The sequence below is a fragment of the Gobio gobio genome (assembly GCF_949357685.1).
Source record: "Gobio gobio genome assembly, chromosome: 7".
Classification (NCBI taxonomy): Eukaryota; Metazoa; Chordata; class Actinopteri; order Cypriniformes; family Gobionidae; genus Gobio; species Gobio gobio.
In genome coordinates this window covers 17671463-17686063 of record NC_137103.1, presented here as the reverse complement: position 1 = coordinate 17686063, position 14601 = coordinate 17671463, and the positions used below count along the sequence as shown (strand labels likewise).

At 46.0% G+C, this 14601-nt stretch overlaps 1 protein-coding gene across 2 annotated transcripts in view; it reads left to right on the top strand.

Annotated features, from left to right (window-relative positions):
* The window catches only part of LOC307129489 (activin receptor type-1-like), a 128930-nt gene that overhangs the window by 11637 nt on the left and 102692 nt on the right, over positions 1 to 14601 (top strand). The window lies entirely within an intron of this gene.

The window sequence follows — 14601 nt, the reverse complement described above, 5'->3', positions numbered from 1 at the left end:
ACTTACTGAAACATATGTTGTGTAACTGCTGTTTCAACTGCAGAAAGAAGTCAATAAAACAACTTGTAAACAATCTCACGTAGCATTAAATTTACCTCAGAAGTCATTCAGTGTCCACAGCTGGTTATTCACTAGAGAGATGAACTGTTTCAATAAATATATGCACTATATTAGCCTATATATATATTCATTATATTCTACTTAACCTGTTAGTGGTGTCTTGATTATTTAATGTATGTTTAGCCTAAATAAATATGTCTGTGTATGACAACCACTGTGTATAAATTATTATATTTATACAAAAAAGTGGAGAAAAAGCATCATTTAATGATTAGATTTAGAAGTTAATGCAAAAACTGCCTTATGTGAAGTTTACATGTTTGCATACAATGTGTTCCCTTTCGAAAGGGAACTCTCGCTGCGTCTAGCTGACGCTATGGGGAACGCCCTCGGCGTGACTGGTGTCTGAAGCTACTATCGAATCACGGCAAAGTCTTTGACCGACGTCAGCCCATGACGTCATCAACGTGCGACCCGGAAGTATAAAAGGGCGCCGTGCCAACACATACACATCTTTCTCGTCTTCAGGGACTGTCTGTTTGAACTGCTATACGAGTTAAGGTAAAACAAATTCAATTATTAATACACACGAGTGTGTATTTACTGCCTGGGATCAAGAGCATGCACAGTCAAGTTCATTTGAAGTTGTTTGTGTGTGAGTGTGAGCGGTTTTCAATCTGAGATCGCTCCACTCTAGTCTGGCTTTTTTCCTGAGGGAAGAAAGTTTGGCATCTGGGACTGGATGATGCTGTCCCGCTCAAGCTGAGGCTGAGCGTTGGCATACATCATGGGTTCTCAGATGCAGCTCGCCGATCGTCGCGACGATCTGGCGGTTAACGAGACTAAACAGCAAGTGCTCTTAGGGGTGGCTGGTGAGAGTGGTATGAATCCTCTCAGCCACCCTGACCGTGTATGCTGAGCTGATGAATGTTATGGAACGTACTGCAGGCAGGCTGCGGCTGCCATGTTGGCGCGTTAGAGGAGAGATCGCTCGTGGTAGATTGCCGGGCTGTCCCCTGAGGCGGTTGCTGAGCTGCGCCGCACCACAGATCTTGCTCTCCGGGCCACCAAGCAGACTGCTGCTGCCATCGGCCGCTCTATGGCGGCTATGGTGGTCACGGAGAGGCATCTGTGGCTGAGCCTGGCTGATATCGGGGAGAAAGAGAAAGGCTTTCTCCTCGATTCGCCGGTTTCGCCGACTGAACTTTTCGGCACCTCCGTTGAGGCGGGGGTTGGAAAGTTCAGGGAGGCGAAGGCGCGTTCAGCGGCATTTAAGACATGCATACCGCTGAGATCCGCGCCCCCACCCAGGCAGGCGGGACCTGGTCCTTCACGGTCTGAGGACCGTAGGCAGGACCAGAGGGCTAGCATCTCCTCTCGTGCCCCCCCCCTCCGTGGAGGAGCAGGGCACAGAGGAGACGGGATTCCCGGGGGGAAAAAGGATCTGAGGGAGGTGATCCAGGACCAACGCTCTCGGCGTTGGTGATGGATCACTTCCCTTGAGGGCGGTTACATCCTAGCCCTCTCCTTTTTCCTTTTTAATGTCTTTTAATGATTTTTTACCCAGGCACTTCTTACATCAGGCCTGAGGCGGGCCCATGATGAGTAGAACTATGTTCTGGCGGCCCGCCCGGACCTGCTCAGTGAGAACGCCCCTTTCAGGCATTCAAGGGCGGTAGAACATGGTGGTGAGAACCGCACAATGAGTCTTCGTTCAGCATGCCGCAGGTGAGAGTGGTCATTTTTGTGTATTACACTAAAAATATGTATTTCTTACAGACCCCAGGTTTCCTGTATAGAGTTGGGTATTCATCAACGACTGAACGCTGAGGCGTCAGTTGGGATGTGGATGAAGGAGGCGCGTTGCTGAGGCACCGCCACCGTTGGTAATATGTACCACTTAGATCGGAGGCTCTAGTAAGGCAGGTGCCAATGCTGAGGCATCAAGGTACTGCTAGCCTAGCTGGCTATCAGGTTAAAAAGGGGCAAATACGCTCTCCTGAAGGTCGGCTGTCAATTGTAGGCCTCAGTAGGCCTCTTGAACAAGGCGCGTTTTCAGTTGGAAGGCCTCAACCAGGCCTCACTGGAGGTATGTACCGATGTGCGCATCGGGACAGCTAGCCTGGCGGCTATCAGGTTGTAGGCCTCATCCGGAAGGCCCGCTGTTAGTTGTAAGGCCTTATTAGGCCTCCCTGAGGGTGAGCTCTCAGGTTGTGATCACTACCAGAGGCAGGTTGTAGGCCTCATCAGGCCTCCCTGAAGACCTGCTGTTAAATTCTAAGGTAGTAGGCCCCATCAGGCCTCCCTAAGGTGTTCCTGGGATCCAGTCATCTAAAACAGTTAAGCACGAATTGCAAACAGGTAGCAGGCCTCTCCAGGCCTCCCTAAAGGCTGATTATCTGGTAGTAGGCCTCAATAGGCCTCCCTTGAGAGCGAGTTCCTTAATCAGGATGCTCGGATAGCCTGTGTAGCTTGACTGTCGACTAGTAGGCCTCAATAGGCCTCCCTGAGGGTGAGCTCCCAGGTTGTGGTCACTCGAACGAGGTAGTAGGCCCCATCAGGCCTCCCTAAGGCGTTCCTGGGATCCAGTCATTTGATACAGTTAGCACGCATTGCAAACAGGTAGCAGGCCTCTCCAGGCCTCCCTAAAGGCTGGTTATCAGGTAGTAGGCCTTAATAGGCCTCCCTTGAGGGCGAGTTCCTTAATCAGGATGCTCGAAAAGCCTGCGTAGCTTGACTGTCGGGTAGTAGGCCTCAATAGGCCTCCCGGAGGGTGAGCTCCCCGATTGTGGTCACTCGAACAAGGTAGTAGGCCCCATCAGGCCTCCCTAAGGTGTTCCTGGCATCCAGTCATCTGATACAGTTAGCACGCATTGCAAACAGGTAGCAGGCCTCTCCAGGCCTCCCTAAAGGCTGGTTATCAGGTAGTAGGCCTTAATAGGCCTCCCTTGAGGGCGAGTTCCTTAATCAGGATGCTCGAAAAGCCTGCGTAGCTTGACTGTCGGGTAGTAGGCCTCAATAGGCCTCCCGGAGGGTGAGCTCCCAGATTGTGGTCACTCGAACAAGGTAGTAGGCCCCATCAGGCCTCCCTAATGTGTTCCTGGGACCCAGTCATTTGAAACAGTTAGCACGTATTGCAAACAGGTAGTAGGCCTCTCCAGGCCTCCCTGAAGGCTGCTTATCAGGTAGTAGGCCTTAATAGGCCTCCCTTGAGGGCGAGTTCCTTTATCAGGATGCTCGAAAAGCCTGCGTAGCTTGACTGTCGAGTCCCAGATGGTGGTCACTCGAACGAGGTAGTAGGCCCCATCAGGCCTCCCTGAGGTGTTCCTGGGACCCAGTCATTTAGCACGTATTGCAATCAGGTAGTAGGCCTCTCCAGGCCTCCCTAAAGGCTGGTTATCAGGTAGTAGGCCTTAAATAGGCCTCCCTTGAGGACGGGTTCCTTAAACAGGATGCCCGACTAGCCTGCGTAGCTTGACTGTCAAGTAGTAGGCCTCCATAGGCCTCCTTGAGAAAACAAGGGTAACCTCAGCAGGCGGTATTGCTGTCAGGTAGTAGGCCTCACTAAGGCCTCCCTGAGGACGGAGTCCCGAGCCTGGATGCTTGGGTTTCCAGCATGGCTTGCGGTTAGGTAGTAGGCCTCTATAGGCCTCCCTGGAATACCCGCTATCAAGTAGTAGGCCCACAGGGCCTCCTTGAAGTTGAAGTTCCTGAGCTAGGCACTTTGATTACCAGTTCTCTGTGAGAAATTGTGGTAGTTGGGCCTACAGCTGGAGGTTACTCGCCAGGCAGGCTCAGCTGCTCCCCTCAATGAGGGTCGTCTATGAGTGCTCAGCCGCTTGAGCCTGGTCAGACGGTCGTAGGCCTCTCATGAGGCCTCCCTGTTAGATCAGTCATTAAGGCCCTTTCGGCCTCCCTACTGCTTTGAAACACAAGCACCTGGTAGATCCTTGATTTGAGCAGGCAGACTCCCCTCGATAGCAAGGGTTGAAAAGCACTACGCTGAGTGTTGCTCTCTTGGATAACCCGTCTCTGAGTTCCGGGCTAAGTAAGACTGCCTGTGTTTCAGTCCCTTAGCTTGGACGCCCCTTGGGCACCATCCAGAGGCTCTGTTTGAACAGACAGGGTTGGCTAAACCGAAGTGTCCATAACACTTAGGGCACCAGGTCAGGCCTCCCTGGTGGCACTCGGGAGAACATTTCCCGAGTAGTGACTGGCTGGGGTTCCTTCGGGTCCCCTAGCCACATTCCCTTGAAGGGACCCCTTCTTTGGAAGTAGTGGTCCCGGGCCTTCGAGCTGTCTAGATGGAACTCCACGCAGTGCGTTAGGGTTCCGTTTAGTTGTATAGCTTGGGCTATGACCGTAGGGAGTGCTGTCACTGTCAGCCCAGGACCTGAGGGGGAATCGCTCAGGTTTTTCTATGAATTACTTGAGTTGACAGTTGTCACTGCCAATGGGCAGACACTCCCCTCAGCATGGCGGCGTTGGTATATCGTTCCCCATAGCGTCAGCTAGACGCAGCGAGAGTTCCCTTTCGAAAGGGAACGTCTAAGGTTACGTATGTAACCTCTGTTCCCTGAGAACAGGGAACGAGCGCTGCGTCGCGTTGCCATGCTTCAGGGCCTATCTGCCATACAGTCCCTTCAGACGAGAAGATGTGTATGTGTTGGCACGGCGCCCTTTTATACTTCCGGGTCGCACGTTGATGACGTCATGGGCTGACGTCGGTCAAAGACTTTGCCGTGATTCGATAGTAGCTTCAGACACCAGTCACGCCGAGGGCGTTCCCCATAGCGTCAGCTAGACGCAGCGCTCGTTCCCTGTTCTCAGGGAACAGAGGTTACATACGTAACCTTAGACGTTATTTGAGTGTTGATTTATTATATCTAAAAATAGAATTGAATTTAGGCTAATAGTTTGGGCTCTGTTGTTAACCTTTAATAATATAGTAATGTGTAAGTAAGGGCTCCCTATAGTTTACAGCATTATCTTTAAGAAACTTTTAGTTATATTTGAATTTATTTCAAGGACAATTTTTTTTTTTCAGTAAACCACTGTTTAATAAAAATAAATAAAAAGCAATTTTGTAAAACTGCTGTACCGAACCGTGACTTCAAAACCGAGGTATGTACCGAACCATCAGTTTTGTGTACCGTTACACCCCTAGCTCTTCTAAACTAGTCTAAATCAAACGTTCTGGGAAAATGTTTTTAGATAAAAACTGAAAGAGTTGTCGGAAACTTAGTGATGATGACGCTGAAATTGCGAGGCCGTGGTGTAGTTTGTTTATAGCCTACCTTAAAGGAACACTCCACTTTTTTTTGAAAATAGGCTCATTTTCCAACTCCCCTAGAGTTAAACAGTTCAGTTTTACCGTTTTCGAATCCATACGGCCAATCTTCGGGTCTGGCAGTAGCACTTTTAGCATAGATCATTGAATCTGATTAGACCGTTAGCATCTCGCTCAAAAATGACCAAAGACTTTCGATATTTTTCCTATTTAAAACTTGACTCTTCTGCAGTTACTTCGTGTACTAAGACTGTAATAACCTCGAATACTGTGGATAATTAAAACTAATTCTTACTATCCACTCTTGCTAAATTGATAAGCACACTTGTGTTCTCATTTCAGAGGTGTTCCGAGTAAATGATTAAACTGATTCGTTAGTTCAGTGTTGGACAGATCAGTTGTTCTAACCAGTCGTTAAAATTATTCGGTTCAAAGGAGTCATTAGATCGCGAATCGGACATTAGCAGACGCGTTGTGTGCGAATCCCGTCTGTTAGAACATCGCAAAAGATTTGTCAACACACAGAAAACACTTCATAACTGGATAGGATTTGTTTCCCGTTTGGTGTTGGTGATTGGCCCAAATATTGATTTCGATCTTCATTCAGTATCAATTCGTATATACTGTATATAGCCTACTTTACATATAGGGAAAAATAAGTTTGTCTTTTTTAGCACTATTTTAAACTTTTCTTGGGTTAAATTATATTAGCTTGCATTCAATAATATTCACTTGTGTTTGCTTATATAAGTATCATTAAAAATATTTGCATGCAAGTTATTAACTTTTTAAAATTTCACATTTAAAGAAATCTAGTGTTTGATCATGTCTAAATATTTATTCAAATGCAAAACCTAAAAATAAGTAAGAAGTTATGATCTGCAATACTTTTTTGAGCAACTAGAAGATGAATATTTAGTAAAGGCACCTAGTAGATTTAATTTTTTTTTTTCTCCAGAGTGTTAAATTATTGATGACTCATCTGTTGCTCCCCCCTTCCCTGTTTGTTTGGTTGAATGGATTTTATTTTGTTATATGTAAAACAATAAAAAGTTGATCACAAAAAAAAGGCACCTAGTAGGTAAACCATGGCTTTACAAATGAAAATTATTATTTTACCAGCCACAAAATGACTCTAATTTGCATTGGAATTCTCTATTTAAACATTTATTACTACACTAATGGTAATATAAATAATAAAAAATATTTTAAGTGGTCATTAATGGACCATTTAATTATTGCACAAATAGTATGCCTATTTAGTACCAAAAGATATCCTCAACATATTCAATAAAAATTATTAAACTAAAATATAGAACATTTATTCAATTGAAAAATAGTTAGGGTGTATGGTCACATTTGACCACCAATGAGTATGAGTGTGACCAACTAGTAAGGAATACCTGAGGACTAAATACAAGAAAAACATTAACATTAATGCTAACAATGTTGCATCTCCATCACTCTCCATAATAAAATGATCCTGTAAATATGGTTGACGTAATAAAAAATTGCTGCAAATACCTGTATAGTAAAACTGTTGTGTATCTGCTTAAGCCATTTAAATGCATTGACAGAGCGCTGGTTTGTTTAGAAGCTCCGTGAACCACGTGACCGTGCGCGCTGCTGGGAGATGAGAGCATGTCGCAACTTTGTTTTTCAACGCCTCTGGCTTTAACTGTTATGCTTATGGGGTTATGTTATACTTACGCCTCTGGCTTACTGTTATGGGGCAGTCGTGGCCTAATGGTTAGAGAGTCGGACTTGTAACCGGAAGGTTACGGGTTCGAGTCTCAGGTCCGGCAGGATTGTCGGTGGGGGGAGTGAATAACCAGCACCCTCCTCCACCCTCAATACCACGACTGAGGTGAGACCCTTGAGCAAGGCACCGAACCCCCAACTGCTCCCCGGGTGCCGCAGCAATATGGCTGCCCACTGCTCTGGGTTTGTGTTCATGGTGTTTGTGCGCACTTGGATGGTTTAAATGCAGAGCACAAATTCCAAGTATGGGTCACCATACTTGGCCACACTTCACTTCACTTATGCCACATAGAGACAGAGCGTATTTAGGCCACGCCCACACCGGGGGGGAAACAATCCAACACTCTCCATTGACTTTGCATTGCGGGAGGTTGCCTCATTGTCATTTCGGACTTATAACAAAAAACAGAACAATGTCTAAAAGCTGATTTGATTAGTTAGTTAGTTTGATTGTTTCCCCCCCCGGTGGGCGTGGTCTTCAGATTATGACACGTGGTGCTCTGTCTCTATTAGCGCCAAAACGCTATTTATTGTTTAAAATCTTTCAAAAGCAGGTTTGGCAGTTTGGCGTGAGATTTAAAAAAGTTAATGAATAACGACGCGCAATATGTGGCGGCCGGTGTTGATTCTGTGGCGCACCGCCACAAATTATGTGTGGGAAACTGATAATATGATAATTATCTTGATGGAGAAAACGTGAAAGTATCATAAACTTTGGTTGATCACAAAGCTTGTTTTTTGCGACAATCAAAAAGCATATGGGAAAATCCTATTGGGTTTTTCCTCAAAGGAACCAGTGTGATGCCAACTGCCAGTTGGCCTACAAAGTGACGTCATACCTGCACCACTCTATTTCAAAATGTATTAAATTCATTATTTTACCCCACAATGACAACGTGAAAGAAGTTTGTTCGAAATCTTTGCAAATTGATTAAAAAAAAAAAAAAGGGGGGGGGGCAACTTTATTGTCATTACACAAGTACAAGTACAAGGCAACGAAATGCAGTTTAGGTCTAACCAGAAGTGCAATAGCAGCAAGTGCAGGATATACAACGTTTGCATAAGTGCAGGACATGGATATGTACTGAGTATATATAAATATATATATAAATAGAGAGATGGTTATTACTATAAACGGAATTTACAGGTGAATATGTACAGTGAATAATATACAGATGGCTATTACTATAAACATAATTTTACAGATAGAAGTATACAATGATATGTTAGGCTAAAAAGAGGAATATGGCAGTGGATTAAGGTAGTGCAATAAATTATGGACAGAAGCTATCCGAAAAAAAAAAAAAAGTGTAAAAGTGCAGTGGAAAGTGATTGCATATTACAGTTAAAAGTACGGTGCAAAATGCAAATGTAAACAGTAGGTACTGTAATAAACAGTCGGTAGTGCAAATAACAAAGTGAAGGCGGATGTGAGGTAGGAGAGTTATCAGTATATGAGGGAAGTGGATCAGCGGGGGTTTGAGTTCAGTAAAGAGACAGCTCTGGGGAAAAAACTGTTCTTTAAGGCCTGTACACACCGGGACGAATATCGCACGCGTTTATCGCCAGCGTTTTTCGTGCCGTTTTTCGGCGCGTCTTGAGTGTTCACACCCAAGCGATTTTCACTGGCGCTGCGCCGAGTGAACGTGCACATTCAGTCGATGCGCTCCCGGTACACAAGATGGTGCTGCGGCACTTTAAGCCTCTGACACTCGCTTGTCACACAGAAGGAGAAGAGAGACAGTATTTACGTGCTTGCCAAAACCATAGACATATTATGTATATGGACAAAACCATTCACACACTTTTTGCTAACTGGCAAGCAGCATTAGCAGTTCATCTTCTTCTTTGTCTACTTACTACTTCTTCGTCGGATCAATGTGTGCTCGGCAAGACCGTTTTGTCCTTGAGCGCCACCAAGTCGTGTTTTACTGTCACTTCAGCAGCTCCAGGCGCGTGAACAAAAGCGGCGATCTCATTGGTCGGACAGTTTTTTACGCGCCGCGTCAAAATAAAAAAACGAACCCGAGGTGTTTTTTTTAAAATGACGCTTTTACGCCTGCCGTTTTGCGCGTCGGTGTGAACACTCACATTGGCGCCCATTGTTTAGTCCCGAGGCGTTAAACATCGGCGTTAAACGCGTGCGAAAATCGTCCCGGTGTGAACAGGCCTTCAGTCTGCTGGTCCTGGTCCGGTGGATCCTGTAACGCCTGCCGGAGGGAAAACAGTCTGTGTGCTGGGTGAGAGGAGTCCTTGAGGATGCTGCGAGCTCGATGCAGGCAGCGTTTCCTCTGGATGTGCTCGATGGCAGGTAGTGGAGTCCCTGTGATGCGCTGGGCAGTTTTCACCACCCGCTGCAGTGCCTTGCGCTCCGCAACAGAGCAGCTCCCATACCATACTGCCACACAGTTGGTCAGGATGCTTTCTATTGCGCAGCGATAGAAGTTCACCAGGATAGCCGAGGAGAGCTGATTCTTCCTCAGTGTCCTCAGGAAGAAGAGGCGCTGGTGAGCCTTCTTGACCAGGCTGGAGGTGTTGGTCGTCCACGACATGTCCGCCGAGATGTGGATCCCCAGGAACTTGAAACTGGAGACATGCTCAACAGCCATTCCATTGATGTGGATGGTGTTGTGTGTGCCTCTTGACTCCTTCCTGAAGTCCACGATGAGCTCCTTCGTTTTGGTGGTGTTGAGGAGCAGGTTATTTTCGGTGCACCATGTGGCCAGGTGCTGGATCTCCTCCCTATAGGCAGTCTCATCGTTGTTGCTGATGAGACCAATCACCGTTGTGTCGTCCGCAAACTTGACGATAGAATTAGATCCATACACAGGCTTGCAGTCGGCGGTGAAGAGGGAGTAGAGAAACGGGCTTAGCACACAGCCCTGTGGTACACCAGTGTTAAGAGTGATGGATGTGGAGCAGTTGAATCCTGAACGAACATTCTGGGGTCTGTCAGTTAGGAAGTCCAAAATCCAGTTACACATTGAAGTGTTGATGCCCAGGTCTCCAAGTTTGGTTATTAACTTGGTTGGGATGACAGTGTTGAATGCTGAGCTGAAGTCAACAAACAGCATGCGTGCTTTTATTGTCCAGGTGAATGAGCACAGAGTGCAGTGCCATGGAAACGGCATCATCTGTGCTCCTATTGCTGCAGTAGGCAAACTGGTGTGTGTCCAATGTGGATGGTAGAGAGTCTTTTAGGTGTTCCAGGACCAGCCGCTCAAAGCACTTCATGACGATGGGTGTGAGTGCTACAGGGCGGTAGTCATTAGGGCACCTCGGGTTAGTGTTTTGGCACTGGCACAATGGAAGTGCGTTTAAAGCATGAAGGTACAGCTGCTTGGGCAAGAGACAGGTTGAAAATGTCTGTAAAAACCTCAGCGAGCTGCTCCGCACATGCCCTGAGAACACGACCAGGGATGTTGTCTGGTCCAGCAGCCTTGTGCAGGTCCAGCAGCCTTGTAGCAGTGCTTGACCTGTTTGATCCCCCTCTTCAGGTTTGCCCTGGACGTACTGTAGGCTTGTGCATCTCCTGATCTGAAGGCAGTATTGCGTGACTTCAGCAGGAGTCGCACTTCCCTGTTCATCCATGGCTTCTGATTTGGGTATGTGGTGATCTGTTTCTGGGTTGTAACACTGTCAATGGTGGTATTGATATGATCCAATACAGAGGAGGTGTAGGAGTCAATGTCTGTGTGAGCGCCACTGGTGGCTTGAGAAGCAAACACACTCCAGTCTGTGTGTAGAAACCTTTCCTGGAGTGTGGAATCAACCCCCGCAGGCCACACCTTGATGGTCTTCACTGATGGCTTCACACGGTTGATGAGGGGTGCATATTTGGGGATGAGGAACAAAGAAAGGTGATCTGACTGTCCCAGGTGGGGGAGGGGTGTCGCAACGTAAGCGCCAGCCATGTTTGTGTAAACATGGTCTAAGGTTTTGTTTCCTCTGGTGTGGCAGGAAACATGCTGGTGAAACTTGGGTAGCACTGACTTTAAGTTTGAATGATTAAAGTCACCTGCAACAATAAAAGCAGCTTCCGGGTGATCAGTCTGTTGTTTACTGATGGCTGCATGAAGTTCTTTCATAGCAAGCTTGGCATCAGCATCCGGGGGAATATAGGCTGCAGTTATAATGGTGGAAGTGAACTCCCGCGGTAGATAAAACGGTCTACATTTAACCATGAGAAACTCGAGGTTAGCTGAACAATGACTCCCAACAATAGCAGAGTTTGTGCACCAGGCTTTGTTAATGTAAATGCACAATCCACCACCTCTGGTCTTACCGGAGCCATCTAATGTTCTATCCGCCCGGAGCGTGTGGCATCCCGCTAGCTCAATAGCGGTGTCCGGTATTCCGCCGTTTAGCCAGGTTTCCGTGAAGATTAGGACGTTACAGATCAAAAGTTTCTTGCTGTGTGTGATGCTGAGTCGAATCTCCTCCATTTTGTTCACTAGCGACCGTACATTGGCAAGGAAAATACTGGGTAAAGAGAGCCGATGTGGGGTTAGCCTTAGCTTTAGCCTTAGCTTAGCTCTCAGTCCTCCGCGTATTCCCCGCCTTTGTTTACGATCTCGGCGCCGCCTGCGAGCACTTCCGCCCGGCCGGGTAGAGTGCATAGCATCGGGTGTCCTAGCGATCTCAGGAAGGAGTCGAAGATTGTCCATAAAACTGTCAGAAATTTGCAAACCAATATCCAAAATCTCACCACGGGTGTACGATGTTAAGGCACAACTATTCTGAACGAACAGACCCGAGATGAGCAAGAAAAATACAGCAAAATTGCAGAATCTGGAGAGACCCAGAGCCTCGCGAACTACTCGCGCCGCCATCTTGGGATACACTTCATGTAAATCACATGTACATGAGTATTCACCTTTGCCATGGCACCCAAAATTGAGCTCAGATGCATCCTTTTTCCTCTGATCATCCTTGAGATGTTTCTACAACTTGATTGGAGTCCACCTGTGGTAAATTTAGTTGATTTGGACATGATTTGGAAAGGCACACACCTGTCTATATAAGGTCCCACAGTTAACAGTGCATGTCAGAGCACAAATCAAGCCACGAAGTCCAAGGAATTGCCTGTAGACCTCTGAGACAAGATTATATCGAGGCACAGATCTGGGAAAGGGTACAGAAAAAATTCTGCAGCATGGAAGGTCCCAATGAGCATAGTGGCCTCCATCATACGTAAACGGAAGAAGTTTGGAACCACCAGGACTCTTCCTAGAGCTGGCCACCCATTTCTCTTTGGAGAGAGGAGAACCTTCCAGAATAACAACCATCTCTGCAGTACTCCACCAATCAAGCCTGTATGGTAGAGTGGCCAGACGGAAGCCACTCCTCAGTAAAAGGCACATGACAGCCTGCCTGGAGTTTGCCAAAAGGCACCTGAAGGACTCTCAGACTATGAGAAACAATATTCTCTGGTCTGATGAAACAAAGATTAAACTCTTTGGCCTAAATGGCTTGAGGAAACCAGGCACCGCTCATCACTTGGCCAATACCATCCCTACAGTGAAGCATGGTGGTGGTAGCATCATGCTGTGGGGATATTTTTCAGTGGCAGGAACTGCGAGACTAGTCAGGATCGAGGAAAAGATGAATGCAGCAATGTACAGAGACATCCTTGATGAAAAACTGTACTCTGGACCTCAGACCGGGGCGAAGATTCATCTTCCAACAGGACAATGACCCTAAGCTCACAGCCAAGAAAACAAAGGAGTGGCTATGGGACAACTCTGAATGTCCTTGAGTGGCCCAGCCAGAGCCCAGACTTGAACCCAATTTAATATCTCTGGAGAGATCTGAAAATGGCTGTGCACCGACGCTCCCCATCCAACCTGATGGAGCTTGAGAGGTCCTGCAAAGACGAATGGGAGAAACTGCCTGAAAATAGGTGTGCCAAACTTGTAGCATCATACTCAAAAAGACTTAAGGCTGTAATTGGTGCCAAAGGTGCTTCAACAAAGTATTGAGCAAAGGCTGTGAACAATTATGTATATGTGATTCCCCCCTGTTTTTTATTTTTAAATGGGTGATGAACTGAGAAATCAACTTTCCCTTGAGCCTTTGATATATAAAAGTTCATCGTGATATAAGAATATCTTGTAAGTTTCAGAGCTGAAAACGTCCTTGTTAGTCAAAGAAAAGCTTTTATTGACACCAGGACCAGAAAACGTAAGCTCTCAGAAATATTTCGAACACTGACATCACAGGACGCCTCAACAGATAAATATGTACGTCTGAATCTGTAGCCCCGCCCACCGACTCGTGGAGCTAAACGGCGGATTGCGCTACCAAGCTATAAACATGACGAAGAGAGTAATATATTGCACTGTGCCTGGTTGTGGAAAAACACAGTCCCTGCATAAGCTTCCTTCTGATTCTACTTTTAGGAATGAATGGTTGAACTTTATTTTTAATGAAGTTCCAGCTCACGTGGTAAAGACATTGCACGTTTGTTCGCTTCATTTCACCACGGAATCGATTGTAAACAAGATACAGGTCGAGAATGGATTTGCAGAAGGAATGAGATTAAAACACAATGCTGTGCCTTATATAATGGATCCGACAGGAACGGTGCAACACACTAATGTGAGTAAAACATTTTTTTATATGTGATAGTATTGCATTGTTACAGATTGTTTGATATCTATTGATTACATACCTTAGCACGCGGTCACAGGCTGGAGAAGGTGTTATTGCTTCATTTGTGATCAGACTCAGATTTGTAACGCTAGTGCTCGCAAAGTGTGTGTGTGTACGGTTCGCGGTTATATTCACTGATCGGGCCGGCCAAGGACGCCTGTGTGTGTGTGTACGGTTCGCGGTTATATTCACATCGGGCCAGCCAATACAAAAATAACATTCAAATCAATCACGGGTGGATGAGAGATGAATCATTGTGTTTGTTTGATGAGCCCTGTGAGCATTTCCCCAGACGATTCCCACATGTACTGAGGGGAGCTGAAGCTCATTAAATATGCAAATCTTATCCAATCCTAGCCGTGGGCGTTTACTTCCAAATCTTCAGTGCAGCATGCCCATCAAAACCGAGTGTTTTTCAGAAAGCCTCAAAACCAAGTCAGAAAATAGCCTATTACTTATTATGATGTTTCTGAATGTAAAAACCACGCAAACGTCATATGTTGACCTCAGACAACAGTATATATATATATATATATATATATATATATATATATAATATAAAAAAAAGCCAGTTCATGACACCTTTATTACATTTGCAAAGATTTCAAACAAATTTATTTCATGTTGTCATTATGGGGTATTGTTTGTAGAATTTTGAGGAAAATAAAGAATTAAATCCATTTTGGAATAAGGCTGTAAGTAACATAACAAAATGTGGCAAGTGCTGTGAATACTTTCCGGATGCACTGTATACACAGATCAGGCATAACATTATGACTGTGAACACTGACAGGTGAAGTGAATAGCACTGATTATCTTTTCATCACGGCACCTGC